General features: G+C 41.2%; 1 long non-coding RNA gene across 1 annotated transcript; it reads right to left on the minus strand.

Annotated features, from left to right (window-relative positions):
* Positions 1-454: 454 nt before the first annotated feature.
* LOC126754732 (uncharacterized) lies at positions 455-5,916 on the minus strand. The gene is made up of 2 exons (XR_007666414.1): positions 5,161-5,916; positions 455-689 (listed from the first exon to the last, which is right to left on the minus strand). It is a non-coding gene; the product is annotated as an uncharacterized LOC126754732 (long non-coding RNA).
* Between the last annotated feature and the right edge of the window lie 1,081 nt (positions 5,917-6,997).

Below are 6,997 nucleotides of genomic sequence, written 5' to 3' on the forward strand. Positions count from 1 at the left end.
TAGCTAAGACTGTTGTAAATTAACATTTGGACCCATAGGGAATGAGAATGAATTTAACAAACTTCAGAGATAATAATAGTCATTGAATTTTTATAGATATTAAAATTGCTTAAATTAAATTATTTTTAATTTTTAAATCATATTTTTTAATGCAGTTCAAACATACAGGTATACGAAAAGTGTTGTATCATTATGGTTTAATTAATAAAAATAAATATTCCGACAATAAGTCGGCATTTATAAGCATATACTTTCAAAATTTTCCACAACACCGTAAACTTCTTACCAAAAAGACATAGTTAGGCGCCCATATTGAGATTAAAGAACACATATTACATATTTTGTACATATACATATGTATATGTATAGTGCTTCCTCAACAATATTTTGTACAACAAGTAACTATTTACATTCACAATATATGTGTTTACTCGAACATATTTGCTTCTTCTTCTTCTTTATTGGCGTAGACACCGCTTACGCGATTATAGCCGAGTTAACAACAGCGCGCCAGTCGTTTCTTCTTTTCGCTACGTGGCGCCAGTTGGATATTCCAAGCGAAGCCAGGTCCTTCTCCACTTGGTCCTTCCAACGGAGTGGAGGTCTTCCTCTTCCTCTGCCTCCCCCGGCGGGTACTGCGTCGAATACTTTCAGAGCTGGAGTGTTTTCATCCATCCGGACAACATGACCTAGCCAGCGTAGCCGTTGTCTTTTAATTCGCTGAACTATGTCAATGTCGTCATATATCTCGTACAGCTCATCGTTCCATCGAATGCGATATTCGCCGTGGCCAATACGCGAAGAACCATAAATCTTTCTCAGAATTTTTCTCTCGAAAACTCGTAACGTCGACTCATCGGTTGCTGTCATCGCCCAAGCCTCTGCACCATATAGCAGGACGGCAATTATGAGCGACTTATAGAGTTTAGCTTTTGTTCGTCGAGAGAGGACTTTACTTTTCAATTGCCTACTCAGTCCGAAGTAGTACCTGTTGGCAAGAGCAATCCTGCGTTGGATTTCCAGGCTGACATTGTTGGTGGTGTTTACGCTGGTTCCTAAATAGACGAAATTATCTACAACTTCAAAGTTATGACTGTCAACAGTGACGTGAGAGCCAAGTCGCGAGTGCGACGACTGTTTGTTTGATGACAGGAGATATTTCGTTTTGCCCTCGTTCACTGCCAGACCCATTTTCTGTGCTTCCTTGTCCAGCCTGGAGAAAGCAGAACTATCATCGGCATACGCCAGCAGCTGTACACTCTTATAAAAGATGGTACCTTCTCTATTTAGTTCTGCAGCTCGAACTATTTTCTCCAGAAGCAGGTTGAAGAAGTCGCACGATAGGGAGTCGCCTTGTCTGAAACCTCGTTTGGTATCGAATGGCTCGGAGAGGTCCTTCCCGATCCTGACGGAACTTTTGGTGTTACTCAACGTCAGTATACATAGCCGTATTAGTTTTGCGGGGATACCAAATTCAGACATCGCGGCATGAAGGCAGCTCCTTTTTGTGCTGTCGAAAGCAGCTTTGAAATCGACGAAGAGGTGGTGTGTGTCGATTCTTCTTTCATGAGTCTTTTCCAAGATTTGGCGCATGGTGAATATCTGGTCGGTTGTTGATTTCCCAGGTATAAAGCCACACTGATAAGGTCCAATCAGTTTGTTGACGGTGGGCTTCAATCTTTCACACAATACACTGGATAGAACCTTATATGCGATGTTGAGGAGGCTAATCCCACGGTAGTGGGCGCAGATTGTGGGGTCTCCTTTTGTTTGAATTATAAAATCAAACTGTTTGATTTGTAAGATCAAACTTTAAAAACTCAATGAAGATTTTATCAAACCTTACCACTGGTATTTCATTCTGATTTTATTTAGAATTTTCACTTATTTATATACAATTTTAAGAACTATCTTAACTATCTTAATATATGTGTATGTGTGTATGTTCATATGTACTATATGTAGCATATTGTTTATGCTACATGGTATGGTATTGTTTTCAAGTGCACATGTTGTGTGACCTTGGATTTGATACCTTCTACGCGTAGAACGCCTTTCCTTTGTAACATGTCCGCAGTGTTCGACATTTTAACAATTTTTTTTTTAATAAACTGTTTTTATTCTTTAAAAAAATCGTTGGAGGTAATTGTTTTGGTCGCCTGGTTGACCTTGCTGTGCCTCGATTCACAGCCGCTGAATATTTTTTTAATAACAGTATTTACACAGCGTTTAGTTTCGTACTAAAACGGCTTATGTGATCATATATGTAAATATGCGGGAATATGGACCCGTCTTACAATTTCTTTACTAATTCGCCTGTGTAAATAACAGGGCTTTTATATTGCCTGTATACATACATATATAATAGGACTTTTACATATATTGCCTGTATTTTATTCATACAGGTCTTACAATTTTGGCTCGAGCTACTTATCCGGCTCGAAGGACCAAATGTTTGAATTATAAAATCAAACTGTTTGATTTGTAAGATCAAACTTTAAAAACTCAATGAAGATTTTATCAAACCTTACCACTGGTGGGGGGAAATGAAAAGACCTTCACTGAGCTGAGAAATATTTCATTCTGATTTTATTTAGAATTTTCACTTATTTATATACAATTTTAAGAACTATCTTAACTATCTTAATATATGTGTATGTGTGTATGTTCATATGTACTATATGTAGCATATTGTTTATGCTACATGGTATGGTATTGTTTTCAAGTGCACATGTTGTGTGACCTTGGATTTGTTTTAATGTGAGTACATTTACAGACAGTTGCTACAATGTATTCTAAGAACCCATGGGTTATCATATGTAAACATCTTATCCTTTGTAATGTTTGTGTTATTGTATGTTGAATGCTATTGGTTTGCATGACAATGCATTTTTAGTATGTGTTTATGTTTATGTGCATGTATGTTCAATATATTTGAACATAGATATTTAATAATAGTGGAATGTATCAATAGTAAGATTTAATAATATATAAACGTTTTTAAATATAATGTTGTTGTCCGTCCTTTGGCAGCAACGAACATGTTCAATTTTGAACACCTTTTTTATGGATTGGGCTTCGCACACTTAAATTCCAATCGTTGGGCATGCTTTCGTCCGACCATATTTTACAAAGAAGCTGATGCATGCTCCTTATCAGTTCTTCGCCGCCGTGTTTGAATAGCTCGGCCGGCAATCCATCGGCCCCTGCCGCTTTGTTGTTCTTCAGGCGGGCAATTGCTATTCGAACTTCTTCATGGTCGGGCAATGGAACGTCTGCTCCATCGTCATCGATTGGGGAATCGGGTTCGCCTTCTCCTGGTGTTGTGGGTTCACCGCCATTCAGCAGGCTGGAGAAGTGTTCCCTCCATAATTTAAGTATGCTCTGGGCATCGGTCATTTGATCACCTTTGGGGATTCTACAAGAGTATGCTCCGGTCTTAAAACCTTCTGTAAGCCGCCGCATTTTTTCGTAGAATTTTCAAGCATTACCCCTGTCGGCCAGTTTATTAGCTCTTCATTCTCACGCATTTCGGCCTCTTTCTTCTTCTGTCTACAAACGCATCTCGCTTCCCTCTTCAACTCTCGGTATCTATCCCATCCCGCACGTGTAGTGGTCGATCGTACGTAAGGAGTTTGAAATGCCGCCCCACAGTTCCCTTATACCGAGTTGTTGACGAGTGCTCTCAGAGAGCAGGAGTGCAAGCCGAGTAGAAAATCGTTCGGCTGCCTGTTGTGATTGCAGCTTCTCGATGTCGAACCTTCCTTGTGTTTGTTGTCGTGCGTTTTTTGCTGCACAGAGGCGGGTGCGAATCTTGGCTGCAACAAGATAGCGGTCCGAGTCGATGTTAGGACCTCGAAGCGCACGCACATCTAAAACACTGGAGACGTGTCTTCCGTCTATCACAACATGATCGATCTGGTTGGTAGTTTTTTGATCCGGAGACAGCCAGGTAGCTTGATGAATCTTTTTATGCTGGAATCTAGTACTACAGATAACCATATTTCCGGCGAAGTCGATCAGCCTCAACCCAGTTGGGGATGTTTCGTCGTGGAGGCTGAATGTACCGACCGTAGTGCCAAAGATACCTTCTTTACCCACCCTGACGTTAAAGTCGCCAAGCACGATTTTGACATCGTGGCGGGGGCAGCTCCCATAAGCGCGCTCCAAGCGCTCATAGAAGGCATCTTTGGTCACATCGTCCTTCTCTTCCGTCGGGGCGTGGGCGCAAATCAGCGATATGTTGAAGAACCTCGCTTTGATGCGGATTGTGGCTAGACGTTCATTCACCGGAGTGAATGATAGTACTCGGCGACGGAGTCTCTCTCCCACCACGAATCCAAGAATCCAACACCAAACTTGCGCTCCTTTATATGGCCACTGTAGTAAATGTCACAAGGACCTACTCGTCTCTGTCCTTGTCCCGTCCATCGCATTTCTTGGACGGCGGTGATGTCAGCCTTTATTTTTGCGAAGACATCAACCAGCTGGGCAGCGGCACCTTCCCAATTAAGGGTCCGGACATTCCAGGTGCATGCCCTCAAATCGTAGTCCTTATTTCGTTTGCCATGGTCGTCATCAAAAGGGGGGTCTCTCATCCGAGGCTGCTTTTTCTTTTTCATTGGAGTGTTTTTTTACGTGGCGGGTCCCAAACCCAGTGCACAACCCTATGTAGGAGATGTTTCGGCTTCTCATATTAGCTCGCCTTCGAACGGATGTTCTTAGGCTACCCAGAGGATACTTGGTCAAAGACCGGAAGTCGTGAGCTGCTTGAGCCATGTGTAAAAGAGTCGTTTCTGGCCACTCCCAAGTGAATGGTGATCAGAGAACTTTCTTCACTTGCGTGAACTTCTACACATGACTCCATCCCTTTTTCCGAATATCTTAAAATAATTTCAAAATAATTGTCAATATTCTTCTTCTTCTTCTTAATTGGCGTAGAAACCGCTTAAGCGATTATAGCCGAGTTAACAACAGCGCGCCAGTCGTTTCTTCTTCTCGCTACGTGGCGCCAATTGGATATTCCAAGCGAAGCCAGGTCCTTCTCCACTTGGTCCTTCCAACGGAGTGGAGGTCTTCCTCTTCCTCTGCTTCCCCCGGCGGGTACTGCGTCGAATATTTTCAGAGCTGGAGTGTTTTCGCCCATCCGGACAACATGACCTAGCCAGCGTAGCCGCTGTCTTTTAATTCGCTGAACTATGTCGATGTCGTCGTATATCTCGTACAGCTCATCGTTCCATCGAATGCGGTATTCGCCGTGGCTAACGCGCAAAGGACCATAAATCTTTCGCAGAACTTTTCTCTCGAAAACTCGCAACGTCGACTCATCCGTTGTTGACATCGTCCAAGACTCTGCACCATACAGCAGGACGGGAATTATGAGTGACTTATAGAGTTTGGTTTTTGTTTGTCGAGAGAGGACTTTGCTTCTCAATTGCCTACTCAGTCCGAAGTAGCACCTGTTGGCAAGAGATATCCTGCGTTGGATTTCTAGGCTGACATTGTTGGTGGTGTTTACGCTGGTTCCAAGATAGACGAAATTATCTACGACTTCAAAGTTATGACTGTCAACAGTGACGTGAGTGCCAAGTCGCGAATGCGACGACTGTTTGTTTGATGACAGGAGATACTTCGTCTTGCCCTCGTTCACTACCAGACCCATTTTCTGTGCTTCCTTGTCCAGTCTAGAGAAAGCAGAACTAACGGCGCGGGTGTTGAGGCCGATGATATCAATATCGTCGGCATACGCCAACAGCTGTACACTCTTATAGAAGATGGTACCTTCTCTGTTTAGTTCTGCAGCTCGAACTATTTTCTCCAGGAGCAGGTTGAAGAAGTCGCACGATAGGGAGTCGCCTTGTCTGAAACCTCGTTTGGTATCGAACGGCTCGGAGAGGTCCTTCCCGATCCTGACGGAGCCTTTGTCAATATTACATCAGTCAAATCAGTACTGCTGTCCTGGCTTCGTGTCACAGAATGTTGTTCATACGCCATGGGATAAGCGACTTTTCTTTCGTATGTAGAAAAATGCGACATAATACCTAATATATAATTATAAGCTGAAACACCTAAAAGTAACCATATACCGTCTTATTTTATACTTTTGGAACTTAACTGAAATAACTTTAATTCCAATCAACCATCCAACAGTTTGCCAAAGAAATATAACTGTAAAAGAGCGAAAAATAAAAGATTGAAAAAAGGAAAACAAATTTTCGACACTCCCTGATATAAATTGAAAAATTGCTGAAATTCACAAAGTCACTCTTGAGTATCTTCAATCATCTTATCAAATGACGGGCAAAGCTCTATAACACACATTTTATACGCACATCAACATAAGTAATGATTTTCAATGTTGATTTTCGGTTGGGGTTGTGCGGTTAATTTGTGAAAATTATACACGAAGCAACCTACGAGGTTTGCACAAATAGAAAAATTTTGAATTTTCGCAGACTACGTGTTTTCGATTTTCGATTGTGTTGTTGCGTTATATTGTTAGCCATATCTTTTACTTGTGCTTACAGGGTTGGTCATTTTGAATATTTAATTTTTGCATGGTTGGTTTGCATGGACACGTTTTGGTTCACTGTCGATTTTTGCTTATTCAAAAGAGAAGATCGAAGAATCTGTAGGAAACTTTATGTGAAAACTAAAATTAAGTGCGACAAGTTAGGTAGAATGTGAGAGTTTTGCTAATAATTTACGTGAATCAATCCGCCAGATATGCCCTGACTCGTGGAAGAACAAAAGTTTGCTTTTGCACCTATGAAAGAATGAAGCTTCGATTGAAGAGATAAAAACTGCATGCAAGGACGAGCTAAAAAATTACTTTTAAGTGCTTTGATGATTGGAAAAATCGCTGGAAGAAGTAAAAAATATCAGGAGATGATTACTTTGAAGGGAATTGAATAGATATTTATGAATAAATAAACGCTTTCTTAAGAAATACCCCAATACTTTTAGGAGAAATCTTGTATTAAGTAAAAAAGGATTT

Source organism: Bactrocera neohumeralis, chromosome 4, assembly GCF_024586455.1.
Source record: "Bactrocera neohumeralis isolate Rockhampton chromosome 4, APGP_CSIRO_Bneo_wtdbg2-racon-allhic-juicebox.fasta_v2, whole genome shotgun sequence".
NCBI classification, from domain to species: domain Eukaryota; kingdom Metazoa; phylum Arthropoda; class Insecta; order Diptera; family Tephritidae; genus Bactrocera; species Bactrocera neohumeralis.